At 42.7% G+C, this 15,298-nt stretch overlaps 1 protein-coding gene across 2 annotated transcripts in view; it reads right to left on the reverse strand.

The window, feature by feature from the left end:
* The window catches only part of SMAD1 (SMAD family member 1), a 76,059-nt gene extending 67,584 nt beyond the window's left edge, over positions 1 to 8,475 (reverse strand). Inside the window, exon 1 of one of the 2 annotated variants that reach the window (XM_081303815.1) lies at positions 8,144 to 8,475. The gene's annotated coding sequence lies outside the window, so the exon portion shown is untranslated. Of the gene's footprint in view, positions 1 to 7,093; positions 7,359 to 8,143 lie in introns of those variants that run through there. The other variant, XM_081303816.1, reaches the window with a different exon arrangement.
* Between the last annotated feature and the right edge of the window lie 6,823 nt (positions 8,476 to 15,298).

Below are 15,298 nucleotides of genomic sequence, written 5' to 3' on the forward strand. Positions count from 1 at the left end.
TCTGCTCTCCAGGCCCAGCAGGCCAGAGTCATACTAGAAAGTAGCCATTACTCTGTTCACCAGAGTCTTTTTATCCACTGTTTAGAATTTGAATCCTCGGTCAACCCTCTGGCACATGATTTACAATGGTTCCTCCAAGACTTCTCCAGGATTCTAAAACTTCCCTGCCATTTGCTGATCCCCTCACCTCATCACCCTCATGCAGGGGCTTGCCTCGTAGGACAGTGGAAGCTGGCGTGAGCTCTGCAGGGCACTTTCCTCTAACCTTGCCCCCCAGCCTGCTTTCCCAGACTTGAACTCCTTCCTGTATAGGTGTCCGCATTTTGTTATCTGTGCCAACACTAACTCCATCACCTTTAATCTTCAATTGCTCCCTATTAATTTCTTTCCCTGAATCTCCAAATATAAACAGGTCTCATTTTGAAAAATAAGTAATTTGAGATAGTATGAGAATCTAGTCCTCATCTCTTTACATACTCAGACCTTTTTCCTGCCAACACATTCATTTGATCATGTGACCTTCTCTCCCATACCCTGAACCTCACACTTGCCTCTCCAGACCTACTTCTGGATTTTCTTCCCACAGCTTCCTGGTTTCACCTCTCCGCTGACCCTCTACTTTTATTCCAGTTCCTTCTTTTCTCGATTTCAAACATGCCTCTTCCTTCTCCTAACTGTGGACTACAACCAAGCCAAAGCACTGTTTTTCTCTTTGTGGGTCCCGGAGAATATGAAGTAGACAGCTGCTGAGGGTACATATGAAAGCCTGGAAGTCTCCCCTAAACGTCAGAAATGCCCTTCCAACAAACCTGTAGAACACTTACCCACTCCACCTTAAATTCAACATGTCTAGTCAACCCCAACTTTCTCCTTCTACAGCCACTTCTCCCATACTAAGGTTGGAAATTTAAGATTCACCTCTGACATCTGTTACTCTATAGCCAATCACAAGTCTCTGTGGTATTTGGCCTGCAAAACTCTTTTTTCTTCCACTTCCACCTTCACCAGAAACTTACCATCACACAGATAATTCAATAGCCTTCTTATAAATCTTTTGGCATCAAGTTCTACCTGCTCCAATCTGAACTGCATGCCCCAACACTTCCAGTGACTTCCCCAGGCTTCCTATTCTAAAATACCAAGGTTTCAAATTCTCATCCCAACATATCCTTTCTGAACATCTTTTCTGCCTCATCCTGCTGGATTCCACTGGGAGCACCACAGAGTCAGGTGGAGATGCTCACCAGTTACCAGATCTGTGCCGCCCCATGACAGCCATCGTGGCTACTGAAACAGAAGTTAGTTAGGACAGCAAAAATGCAGTTCCCAGGTGCCCTGGCCACTTTTTGAGAGCTTGGTAGCACCTGTAGCTATAGCTATTGTTTGTGCTAATACATGTGCTAGAACACCTGCTCCTATTGAACAGTGCTGCTGGAGAGCTATTCAACTACCAGTACTGATCTCCCAACTGCTCTGTGCCCAGCAGTGTCTCCCTCCTACTTGTGCAAACCCACGTGTCCTTCCACACCACAGTGGTGGTCTTCCCATGAGCTGTCAATACAGCTTACTCCTACATTACTTTGTTATAATTCATACAATGTTGTTGCATTTAATTTTTCAATATTGTGTCTTAAATTATTGTGCCTCTTAGAACTAACAAATACTCATGGAATAAATGAAGAATATATAATTATTACAATACCACACCAAAATTACTAAATACGGGTGTATTTCATATTCTTCCTCCATTAAAAAAGATGTTTTCTTTCAATCTAAACATACAAACATTCTTGAATTTAGCTAAATGAATGACCTGATTTAATGGCTAATTATAATAGTTCACAGATAATTACTTCCCCTTTTTTCTTGTGGTGTTTGAAATTGAAAGTAAAAAGCTACACAAGGTCTGAAATACTTCCACTTTGCATAAGCGTACCACAAAGAAGCCACAAAAGACACACAAGGACAGGAAACTGAATGAACAGTCTGAGTAACTATAACCTAACAATCTGAGATTGCAGGAAAAAATATCTATAGCAGAGCAGCCCTAAAATTAGAGGAAACTACAAATAAAGCTTTAAAAATTATGTATAAAAATATATTTTCAAATCAACAGGTAGACCCTTATAACCCACTTCTCAAATATGACAGTTAATATTCATTTACATCTTGAGCTCAAAAACACAAATATGCATAATTTATGGTTGTACGTATATGAGTTCTTTCTTTAAATTCAGGTTTGTTGTCTCAAAAAAAAAAAAACAAAGTTAAGAAACCAATCCACCACACCACAGACCTGGGTTCTTGTAAAAGAATAAGGCTCCTTTTCCAAACACTAAGAACCAAGCAGAAGAGATTTGGGAGAATCACACCAGGTAAAGACTCCTCAGACCTTAAGAGGGTAGGAAGCTCTGTTTTCAGGAGAGTCTTCTCTATTATTTTTAGCTAATGACAAAGATGCTAAACTATTCGAATACTGCACTTCCAGTGCCTTCCAAAAAGTCTGATGTAGACACTGGAGTTGAACCATTTATGAAAGTTTTGCTTTTTCTATCCAAAAGATGTAAGTCCCTTAAGCAAACCAATGTTCTAGAGCCTGCTCATTTCTGCAAGTCAGCCAGTAGCAGATATAAATGTTACTTTTTGCCTGTAAAACTAACTGTGCTATAAAACTGACATTATCTTACAATAGCTTAACTTAGATTTTAAGTAGTACATGCTATTTAGCTTTCTTTCTTTTCTTTTTAAAGGTTGCTATAAGGGTTAAAAATACTTCGAGTATTTTTGCTACAAATCAAATAAGAGATCACCATATCAGACTGAGTATTTGTCTACCAGATAACAGCAGAAAAGGAAGATACAGAGTCAAGAGATTTCAGTTTGAAACACAAGGAATGCCCCTGTTTGTTCCTAATGCGCACGTCCTGCAATCTTGGTACCAACAATCAAAGCCACATACAGAAGTATCAGAGCACTTCTTATCTCAAAGTTGCTTTATGACTTAATAACAATTTATACCACCTTTTTACATTTAAATTGTCCTTTTTCTTCTCAACATTTCCAACTCTCTCCCTAGAGCCCCCTATCCCTTCTTTAAAGACCCCAACTTTTAGCTTTTGGTGAAAAATGTGATCTGATTTTGAGAGTCACAATAAGAGTTTTGTATATTCCTACGTCAGAACTGTCTGCTTTAACCTGAACTTTGTACAATCTTGGATCTCCCATTTCCCAATAAGGTCCCATTGATTAAATTTGATACAGGGTTTTTCTTTTCCATTTCTAGAATGAAAGAAAAAAAATCAATTTCAACCTGGAGAAAACAAACATCTCTCTTTGGTGGTCAGACTTGATTCCTATTTACCTCAAACATTAGGTATAAAATGTCAGTATCATGCCAAAAACTCTTCTCCCCTTCCTTACCCAAACTCTACTGGACATGCTCAGCCAAAGCCTTAGGAGTGTGGAAGGAAAGAACAAACAAAATATCCTACCCTCATACATAAATATACCCTGAATGTAACTCAACATCATGTACAACCAAATAATGGGACCTAATTGGAACAAGTTACACTTATTCTATGTATGTATAATATTTCAAATGATACTCTGCTGTCACAATAATAATAATAATAATAATAATAATAAAAATAATAATAAAGAATACTCAACAACACTAGGAGGACCCAGGGCTGTCTTTCCTGCCTGCAATCCCCACGTGAGTAACTTCAGACAAGCAGGTTGTTTTCTCTCAGCCTCACATGGCTTATCTCCACATGAACCATCTGGATTAGAAAACCTTTAAAGCAGCTTTTAACATTAAACATTTCTAAATAGGAAATCACAAGTCAGTGTTTATGAAAGCACCTGTCACGGCAGTCCCAGGGATGAACTTCACCAGAAGGATCGTGCACTAGGGCTGTAAGAGCATACTCACAAACTCACCAGGACACAAACATTTCTGGATGAGAGGATGGAAGAGAAGACACAGGACCCGTGGTTTTATCAGATTCTTAAACAGCCTAACACTCTATTTAAAAAGTTGAGAACAAGTGAAAGACATACAAAAGAATACTAAAACACTTCCCACCCCACCACCACTCCCCCCCCCCCCCCCCGCCAAAAAAAATCCCCAAGGAATTTGCAATGAACTAGTCTTATCTCAAGACACGTGGTTAACCACTCAGGGAAAACACAGTAATTTTGATGAGATAAACTGAACTTTCATCAGTACCCATTATCTTATGATTATACAATAAAACACGAGAAAAGTGACAGGAATTATACAGAAAAGCTGATATAAAACTAGTTGGGCTTTGAAATGCATTATTTCTATGTCAGACTTATTCTTCAAATTATGTGTTGCTTAGATAAGTATTACCATTACTTTTCCCATTTAAACATTTACAGGAACAATAGAAGACAGGCCCAAAAAAGAACAACAGAGGACAAATATGTCTAAGAACCTAAAAGTCAAGTCATGTCTACACTGGCATAGTACCACCTACTGCACAATGCCTGTTTGGGTCCTCTAGATGAAAACCAAAAAGCACAGCTAAGAATAAGTCTGGAGTCAGACTGCCTTGTTTGTATCCCAGCTAAGATGATAAATCAAAATCACTCACTGGTTATGGGCCTGAGGGAAGACAACCGCTTGGGCCTCAGTTTACCTGTAAAACGTGACAACAGTCCTTAGGGAAGTTATGAGGCTTAAATAAGTATTACAAATAATGCCTGGCACATGGTAAAAATTCTGGGAAAAAGGGTACACTATTTCTTACCCCATGCTGTAAATCAAGTGAGAATCCATGACATTAATGACAAATAAGATCTCCAGAAAAGTCAACCTAATTTTATCAATAGCTTCAACTGTCACTTCCGAACTGCGTTTTAACAAGAGCAGTTAGTTAGTTGTAAAATTAACCAATGTATGTATATATTTCTGTCTCTCTTGAACCTCCCAAATTCACTATTAGAGGAGACAAGTGAGAACAGTGTGGAAGATCCTGGGACAGCATTATCTAGAATTTTCTAAGATGATGAACTATCCTATATACACACTGTCCAATATGGAAGCCACTAGCTTCATTCGGCTGTTGAGCACTTCAAATTTGGGCAGTGTTGAAAAAAATTTTTTTTTAAATTTAATTTTATTTCATTTAAACAAATAGCCAGATGTGGCTATGGGGCTACTTTACTGGACTACATGGCCACAGATGATCCATAAATGAAAAAAGGAACATAAGAAATTTAAGCAAAATCAAGGGTCTTCTTTTCCTGAATTGCTTATATGTTCAATGCAAGTATCTTTGTGTTTAGTGGAAATCGGGTAACTGACTAGTTAAAGAAATAACATGTCAACTCATGCATCAGTACAGTGTAAACTCAGTGCTAATAAAAGGATCAGAGATAAAGAAATATATGGCCTTCTGATATTTTAGAAGGTCCCTAAGGCCAAGTTAAATTCAAGCTCATGTGAAGTATGATTCAATACATAGACCAGATCTGCAAAGGGCCAGCACCAAAGTACTTGTTTCTATACCACCAAGTGGGAAGCTACTTGGACAATGCACACTGAACATCTCTGAATTCATCTTCAATTGTTTCTCTCAGACATTCACAGTTCTGTAAGGCTTTCCCTCTTTCAGAAACACTAGTATTCTTGGCTTTTCCACTATGCACAAAATCCATGAACCACCCATATCTGAAGTATAACGCCAGACTCCTGCTTAGCTGCCCCTGTAATATGGTTTAATTATGATGACTGAACTAATAGGCTGACATCATAGACTTTTACAGGCTGACCCCATGTCATCCTGATGTATCATTTTGCACCAGTTCAGTGCTGTAAATCAATTTAAGATCTCGAGCAGGTTGAAAAGGCTGGTAATGATGCTTTCTCTGCCATCTCTGGAGACTCTACATTATACACAACTTACATTATTTATAAAGCCTCAGCGATGCCTCCATTAGCCTTGTAAGACTACACAAATGAGTTCTTTTATACACACACAACTTGGCCTTAATTATGTAGGCTACTGCAGCTTAAATATACTCCTCTAATTACACTCAAGTTTATTCTTTTTCCAATCTACTAAGTTATTAAATTTTACCCTGAACCCAGAATTGCTAAAAATAAAATTACAAACTGAATTTTAGTTTTTAACTAAAAAATTACATATATATATATATATATATATATATATATATATATATATAGTAAATGTAGCTGGAAAAATGAGACTTACTTCCTCTTAATGCTTTAGTCAACTTGGAGGGGGGAGGATTTTACTTAAATCCCAAGAGGTGTTAAGAGGTTAACATTTTTAATTTCCTAAAAACTATCATTTCTCTAAAACACAAAGGTCATCAGCTCGGCAAGGAAAGGATAATGCAAAAGGAAAAATGTATTTGATTCCATACCTATGGTTGTAGGGGTCAAAACTAAATCAAGGACAAATCCCTACCCTCAGAAGAAACCCGATCCTGCCTGGATCCTCTGGAGGCTCTAGCATCACCATCTCCAGAAAATCATCTCTCAAGACCCTGGTTACAGTTTCCTAAGAATTGCACTATTACACAAATGGTCCACCACCTGCATAGAAATATCAAATAACTGCAAATGGGAACGAGGGAGGGAGAGCGGAGGACAAACACTTTAATCAGTACAGCACATTTAGGCCTGGCACCTAGATCAGAGTAAAGCTGATGCAAAAACATTTACACCAATTGAAAATGCTGGGGCAGTGAACACAGGATCTGCCTGGAATTTTTTTTTTTTTTTTTTTACAGCCGTTCCAATACAGCTCACCTGCCTCCCACACAACGTTAAGTGGTAGTTACAAACAACATGTAATATTAACCTGGGCCAGGCACAGTTTTCTCCTGGTGTTCCTGAGGTACGTTATCCACGACTGGCAATGAGCGCAAAAGATGTTCGTTCTGAAATAAGGGCATTCTGTGATTTAGCCGCTGAGAGCTTCCGCAACAGGAAGACACAAGAGAAATCTTCCAACTTTTGTATCAGTCCGTACTTTGGGGCGGGGGGTGGGGTGCAAAGCCAAGGAGAGAGACAAGGCAGGCTGTCAGTACTCACGAAAACGATGCTTGCTCCGCGGGAGATGGTTCTCAGACCCGCCTCGATTCTCAGCGCCTCACTAGTTATCTCGCACCGAGTATTTTTTGTTTGTTTGTTTTTTAAATCGCATATGCCTCAAAATAAACAAAAGCCTCGGCTACGGTAGTTGTGAGATCCGGCCGGCATCTGTTCCTGCCGCCTCCCCAAAGCACATCCAGGAAACCTTCTCCCTCCCAGCCCGCACACACATTGAGCAACTAGCAAACAAGCCCACGTCGTCTCTCTCACGCCCACCGCCCCCACCTTCCTCCAGAAACCACCCGAGAAACCCTAACAAAGACAGGCGCAGAGGGGAGGCACAGTTGTTCCCGGCGACTCGCGCACACACGCGCAGTGAGGCAATCGAATCCGGTAAAGGGAAAGGAATGAGACGACACTCGGAGGCGCAGGGGGTGTAGGCGGAAGAGGGGGAAACTGCGTGCCGCCGCCAAACCTTTGAATAAATCAAGAGGGAATTTCGGTGCGAACTTTCCCTGACCTCGACCCCAGGGCGGCCGGTGGGGCACGGAAGGGAACCCGCGCGGGATGCCCGGGGGCCCGGCGTCCCCCTCCCGGGCGCCCCGCTCGGCCCGGGCTCGGAGAGGGCAGCGCCCGCGGCGGTCCTCCGAGCACGGCGAGGGTCGCCCGGCCGGAGCGGGACACAATGGGCCCGCGGGCCGCGCGCCCGGGCCTCGGCCCGGCTGCAGAAACGGAAAGAGAAACAGGGAGAGGGAGGGCGGCCGGGAGGTCCCGCCGCGGGCAGGCCGGGGGCGAGACTCCCCGCCGCACACCCAACAAAGCGGCGCGGGGAGCCCGGCCCGCGGGGCACGAGGGGAGGGCGAACGGGCAGGTTCGCACCCGGAGCGGCCGGGAGGCGCCATCATGGGGGGGGTCCGCGGCCCCACGCGGGGAAGCGCCCCTCCCGCGCAGTCCCCCGGCGGGGACCGCGGCGCTGGGCAGCCCGGGCCGCCGAGCGGAGGGCGGGGACGCGCGCAGGGGAAAGTTGGGTTCGGGTCTGTTTCGCTTTACCGGCTTGGCGGCGCGCCCATCCGCGCGGACGCACGAGTGGCCGGGCGAGCGGGGTCCCGCGGCCCCAGTGCGGCCGGCCGGGCGCGGCGCCGCGCTCCGCTCGCAGGGTTCCTCCCCGCGCCTCGGCCCGGGCTCAGCCGCTCGGCCTCTCCTTCCTCCGCCCGCTCGCTCCCGGAGCCTGGATTGATCTGGTCGCGCTGGCGTCAGGGAGTCGCGGCCGCCCAGCCTCCACTCCTCGGCTGCCAATACCGGCGCACTCGCTCGCTCGCCCGCCCGCCGGCTCGTTCACACGCGCACTCGCGCGCGCCGCCGCCGCGCGACCAGGGATCCTCTCCAAATTCCGGCCCAGCTGGCGCGAGCGCGGCGCAGCGCAGCCCCGGCCGGCGGACAGCGCAGGGGAGCGGCGCGAGCCACCGCCCCCCGTCCCCAGCCCCACGCCCAGATCGTTCCAGGCCAGAGGAAAAGCACACCGGCTTTCTGGCTTTCGCAGCCCTGCCGCTAGTCCCGGTGGGGCAGGCTGGGTGCGCTAGGAGCGAGTCCGGCTCGATGTGCTGTAGGTTTCTTTTCTGACACGTTTTTTAACACGTCCACCGCGCGCACGGGTTCGTCGTTAGAACGCGGAGCACATTTTTTCACTCACCTTTTCCTGTCTAGTGTTCATTGCCGCTCATTCACTCCACAAAGATTTGCAGCCCCCAAAGTTGCTTGTGTCCAGAATTGGATAAAAACTGTTGCAAACCCTGAGTCCATAGATGCATTTCCAACTCAGGATCCAATGATTTGAATAAGACCCTGTTGCTCCAAATAATGACAGAAGCCACAAGGAGATAGCTCTTTATATTCTAGGTTTTTGGTCCAGTTTTTTAGAATCTTTTAGATAACCCAAACGCCCTCAAAACAAAAACAAATTTAACTTATATATACCTGATTTGCATAGACGTTGAAAACATGTTTTTTCCAAGGATCAACTTTTTTCTTCGCCAGTCTCTGAAAGCTGGAATGGAATCTTGAATAATTACTATAATGGTGAGTTGTGTTTAAAGAAGAATTATTCTGAGGAGTAAATTTCACATGAACCAAAGAATTGTTGCCAGCAACGTTAATTTCAAAAACCATGATAAATGAATGGCACTCCGATTATTCCTGTACCTCTATGCATCAAGCATCCCACTTAAAATTCTTGCTTATTTTTATATATTTTATATTTAATTATTCAAAGGAAATATAACAAATCCCATAAAATACATAAAATGTCATTTATAGGTTATATATCAGAATTTCTGCTAATTAAATCTTTGTTAAACTCTGAGCATTTACTGGTCAATTCTTGGATCTCATTTGTTGTTTTCCTAAAAGCAACATTTATCAGAGTTGCTCATTTCTGCTTCTCAGAGCAAAAGCTACAATTTTAGCCTTGTAAAATTCCACTGAGATCAGGTCACTCTCTTGTTCAGAACCCTCCTTTGATAAATAAAATGAGGTATATCCAGACAAGGGAACATTATTCAGTCATAAAAAGGACCAAAGTACTGACATGTATGCTACTTGGATGACCCTTTAGACATTATGCAAGTCAAAGAAGGTAGACATAAAAGAACAAGTTTTGTTTGTGTCATTTGTATGAAATGTCCAGAGGAGACAAATCTATAGAAATAGAAAGTAATTGGGGGATTGAAGCACCTGGTGGTAGCCAAAGGTTATGGGGTGACGAAATTATTCTAATATCATTTTCCAGTAATAGTTGCACAACTTTGTGGATACACTGAAAGCCATTGAATTTTATACCTTAAATGAGTGCATTATATGACATGTGAATTTTTTTTCTTTTTTTTATTGGTTGTTCAAAACATTACAAAGCTCTTGACATATCATATTTCATACATTAGATTCAAGTGGGTTATGAACTCCCATTTTTACCCCAAATACAGACTGCAGAATCACATCAGTTACACATCCACATTTTTACATAAGGCCATATTAGTAACTGTTGTATTCTGCTACCTTTCCTGTCCTCTACTATCCCCCCTCCCCTCCCCTCCCATCTTCTCTTTCTACCCCATCTACTGTAATTCATTTCTCTCCTTGTTTTTTTTTCCCATTCCCCTCACAACCTCTTATATGTAATTTTGTATAACAATGAGGGTCTCCTTCCATTTCCAATGGCATGTGAATTTTATCTCAGCAAAGCTATTAAAGGAAAAAAAGGAAGATATAACTAAATGCAGTATATGATCCTTCATTGGACCCTGATGAGAAAAAAAAAAAAAAGCTATAAAATGGCATTATAAAGCTGCTAATTTTTCTGAACCTATACATGGTCTTTCTTAATGCAGTCCTAGAAGCCTCAAATGATAATTATTAAAATTACACACACTATGAATTTTGATTTCACCCCTTGTACATGTTATTTCTTTAAATGGTAATAAAAATTTAGATACTCTTTTAAAAATGACATTATTGAGACAGTTATAAGAATGTGAATATAGACTATATGTTAATATCATTGCATTAAAATATTTTAAAATCCTTCTTTGGCTCCCCATTTCACTCAGAATAAAAGTTCTCCCAGTGTGTAGAAAACTTACATGATCTTCCTTCCCCAACCTCTTTTACCACTCCAACCTCATCTTCTACTTTCCCTCTTGCTCCCTTTCTCAAGTCACCCTGGCCTCCTCACTCTTCTGGAACATTCCGGGCACACTCTCACTTCAGTGTCTCATGTACTAGCTGTTCCCTCCCTGGAAGGAGGTCCACATGGCTCCTGTGTCCCTCCTCCATGACTTTCATCTGCATGTCAACAAGGCCACCATCTACAGTTTCTCCTATACACTTTTTATCCTCTCTCCCTATTTGGCTACATATGTTTCTTGTAGCAGTACCTGTATTGATTAGCTTTCCATTACTGTAACAAATACCTAAGACAATCAGCTTATAAAGAGAAAAGGTTCATTTTCGCTCAGGGATTCAGAGGTTTCAGTCCATGGTCGGTTGGCCCTATTGTTTTTGGACCTGTTGGAGGCAGCAGGTCATGGCAGGAAGTCTGTGGTGGAGGAGACTGCTCGCCCCATGATGGCTGGAAGTGAGGAAGCCAGGGAGGGGAGGGGAGGAGAGAGAGAAAGAGACACGAACATCCCAGGATCCCCTTGAGAGCCCACCCCCAATGACCTAAAACCTCCCAGTAGGCCCCACCTTTTAAAGTTTCCTTCACCTCCCATTAGGGCCAGGCTGAGGACCAAGTCACTGAGATCTTTGGGGCGACATTCCAAATCAAAACTCTAGCATGGCCTAACTGCTTACCTAGAAAGCTAAATTCTTGGCCTGTTGTGTTCACTGCTATAGCCTCAGCGCCTGAAACTGCCTGGCATCTAACAGAATCTCATTAAACACCTGCCAGATAAATGAGCAAATGAATCAATCAATCAATCAATCAATCAATCACGCCTTGTTAGTCTTGGGGGACGTGATGGCAAACAAAACAGATGAAAATCCCCGCCCTCCTCAAGGGAGACATAATAATTACAAATACGTTAGGTGGTCGTACAGAGTATAGAAAAAGCAAGGTAAGAGAGATCTGGAGCAAGGCCAGGGTTGGGAGATGGTGGCTGTCTCTACTGGGACAGGGAAACCCCCTGGCAGGAGGTCCTGCACACAGTAAAGGAGGCCTGGCACACTCTCTGAGGGATGGTTTTCTGACCTCCCAAGCAAAGGACAGAGCCAATGCAAAGTCCAGGTTACTTCATGACACATCCAGGGGCCACTGCAGCGTTGCCAGGAGAAGTGTGAGTGGCTGGCCGGAAGGCTGGGTGTGGGGCCCAGGGGCACACAGGCCACAGGCCACAGAGGCAGGGCCCCAGGGTGGTCTCTTCTCACTGCTCTCCTATCTGGAAGAAATATCCAAGGACCTGCTTCCAGAGAACTGCAGAGGGTGAAGAGATGTTGGAAGCCGCAGAGAAAGGGCACCTTGGAGCAGTTGTCTTCTGGGAGGGCTTGAGAGCAAACGAAGTAGGGAACCGTGGCCGGAATGCCAGCCTGCAAGACAATCCTAAGAGGGGTTGGAGAAGAGGGGAGGACTGAGGAAGGGGAGGGAGACAAAGGGAGAGTAATTGGGAAGACATGGATATGATCAAAGTATGTCACATGCCTGTACAGATTTGCCACAATGAAACCCACTCCTCTGTATAATTAATATACACTGATTTAAAAAAAAAAACAACACTATGTTATAGACACTGTATTCCCTACTTTATAGATGCAGAAACAGAGGCACCAACATAATAAGTGACTTGCTCAAAGTCACACAGGAAGTATGCTGGTGTCTATAAAGTACTGGGTATGGAACCTGGCCTCTTGTATGCATTCACCAAAGTTACCAATAGTCTTCTTGCTGAATATTTGTAGTGCTATGCTAAGAATACAATTTCTGTCTCCAAGCCAAATATCTTGGGTAAACTCATACCCACAGAACAATTAATGGAGTAGTAAGTTTTTGAAAATGACTACATGATTTCCAGAAAAAAAAATTCTTCAATGGTTTTGCTCCCAGTAGCAAGTTCTCTCCTCTAGACATGTATCCATTGGCAAGTTTCCCACAGTGAAGGACTGGCTTTGGCTGCATTTAATATAAAACATAAATAACATTGATTAGGCAAAAATAGGGACGTATTTAATCTCTTATAAAAAGAAGGTCAGAAACAAGAATTTGGGGGCAGGGGTGGTGTGAGATAACACAAAGGTGTTAGGGCCAAGTTCTCTGCAGTTCTCTTTGCTTCTAACTCATTGTTGATTATAAAATGTCTGCTGCAGCTCCAGTCATCCCATCTGCATTTCAGAGAGAAAAGGGAAAAGGACAAGGACAAAAGAATAGTCTGAAGTCCCTTGGACCAAGATACCACTCACCATCACCACCTGTGACCAGCTGTCACCACTACTACTACAACATCTGCCCACACCTCATGGGTGAAAACACTCCTGTGGCCCTTCCTATTTGCAAGGATGGCTGGAAAATATCACTTTAAATCGTTTAATCTGGGAAAATTGTCACTCCAACAAATGTTAGTCCAACAAAATGAGGAAGTGAGGGCAGAGGTGGAAGCTGAGTGCCATAGTGTGCTTGCCCTGGCTGGGGACAGCTAAGGATCCATCCTCAAGTTTTTTCAAGCTCTTTGTTTAACACATTGGTCGCCTGAAACTGGCCATGGTGGGTGTATCTACAACACAAAGATTAACAAACACCACAAATAAGGTCCTGCCTTCTTTTCTGGAGAACCAGTTTAACATTTCCAGCACACACTGAATACTGGGCCTGTAAGGCTTTCCTTGCTACAGAAGGCTTTTCATTTCATCTTATTACCTTCTGTTGGTTATTTCTGACTATAATGGGTGAGACTTATTAAAGATGAAGCAGGTGATCTTTTGAAGTACCTGGTGTAATAAAAATCTCCCTCTTTAATTACATGAAGGTGCTAGGAGTATCCATTTATATTAGCTCTTCTTTCTTTAGAGAATGTACAAGTTCTTTGGTGGTAAGTTAGGGGTATCATAAAACTATTGTAAATTCCTTTTCAATATGTAAAAGCTTTTATTTTAAAATATTATGAAAAATGTCTGTCCTAGTAAGAATCAGACATCTCCGAAACAGCCTCTCGATTTTGTGTTTGAAGCAAATGTTACAACAAGCTGTTGCTGCAACAACCAACTTTTCTAAGATGTAATTTTAATAAAAATATAAAACACCCTTTGAACTAGCTTCTTCCAAAATTTATTCTGGAAAAAAACAGTAAAGTGGAATATCATCATTTTTTTTTTTTCCCAGTGCTGGGGTGGAACCCAGGACCATAAGCATACTAAGCAGGTGTTCTATGACTGGGTGACCCCTGCCTGCCTGATTTTCATTCCTAAGGAGGAGAGAGCTCTTTCCTCCTTCCCTTTGGAATACAAACAGGTGCTTCAGACACAGCACTGACATGGACAAAGAATGTCTCCCCTTTGGCTTGAGAAGAGTCCATAAGAGTTAATTTCGGGAGCTGAGCCAGAAATTGAAAAGTAGGCCTCAAGGGTTTGTGAACACAGTCCCACCCCACCTAGGAGGTTTTACCTCCAAGCTAAAAGTGTCTTTAGGATATTTTAAAATGAGCACCTGAAACCAAGTCAGTGTATCAGAGTTGCAACATGTATCTTAGATGTTTCTGTGAAAAATCTTGCTCTATATGACTGACTTAATGTTATCAGAATGTAGCCGTAATGCTGAAGAATCTTATTTGAAAAATAAATCAATGATCAATAGTGACCAATCTAAAAACCTTGGGTATCCAACTGACTCATACATATCTGTTGGGGGTTTTTGGAGGATGGTCAATAAATAACACCTCCTCTTTCTCCTAAGTACAAGGTCATATAAGAACCAATTAGAAGTCACAGAGATGGAAGTCTAAATATGTTCTTTATTACCTATAAAGTGCATTGGAAGGTTTGGTCTTAGATCTGTGGCCAAATTGGCTTGCCAATATTGTACTTGCAAATACAATACAAATTAGCAACCTCCTGAAACTCGCTGGCACTAGTATAAAGGAAGAGCCACAGGCTGCAATTTACTTGTTTAACTGTGGATCAAACAGAATATCTCCAGGGGTGTAATGATGCATGCCTGAAATTCTAGTCGTTTGGGAGGCTGAGGCAGGAGGATTGTGAGTTCAAAGCCAGCCTCAGCAGCTTAGCGAGGCCATAAGGAACTCAGCAAAGCCCTGTCTTTAAATAAAATGTAAAAAAAGGGCTAGGGATGTGGCTCAGTAGTAAAATGCCTCTGGGTTTAATTCCTGGTACCAAATCAAAAAAGATATTCAAGAGAATATCCTTCTTCTGGATTCCTGAAGGATTCTTCTGCTCTGCATCAGCATGTGCCCTAAATCTTTCAAAAGCAAAGCTAATGTTGCACTTGTCCATGTGAGACAAGGTGATCAGGTTTTCTCCCCCAGTTAATAAAAGGATGCTTCTAATAAAACTCCACTACAATTTGCATTTTGTTTTTAAGGAGTTGAAACTAAGTGTTATCCATTTCAAATTTGCTGCAGTTATATTGACACCCTGCTCCGCAAACCATGGTTATTAAATGAGAGTACTTCCTGTAAAACCGTAGAACTGAGAACATGGAACAGTGTC

The sequence above is a fragment of the Spermophilus citellus genome (genome assembly GCF_964194105.1).
Source record: "Spermophilus citellus genome assembly, chromosome: 8".
NCBI classification, from domain to species: domain Eukaryota; kingdom Metazoa; phylum Chordata; class Mammalia; order Rodentia; family Sciuridae; genus Spermophilus; species Spermophilus citellus.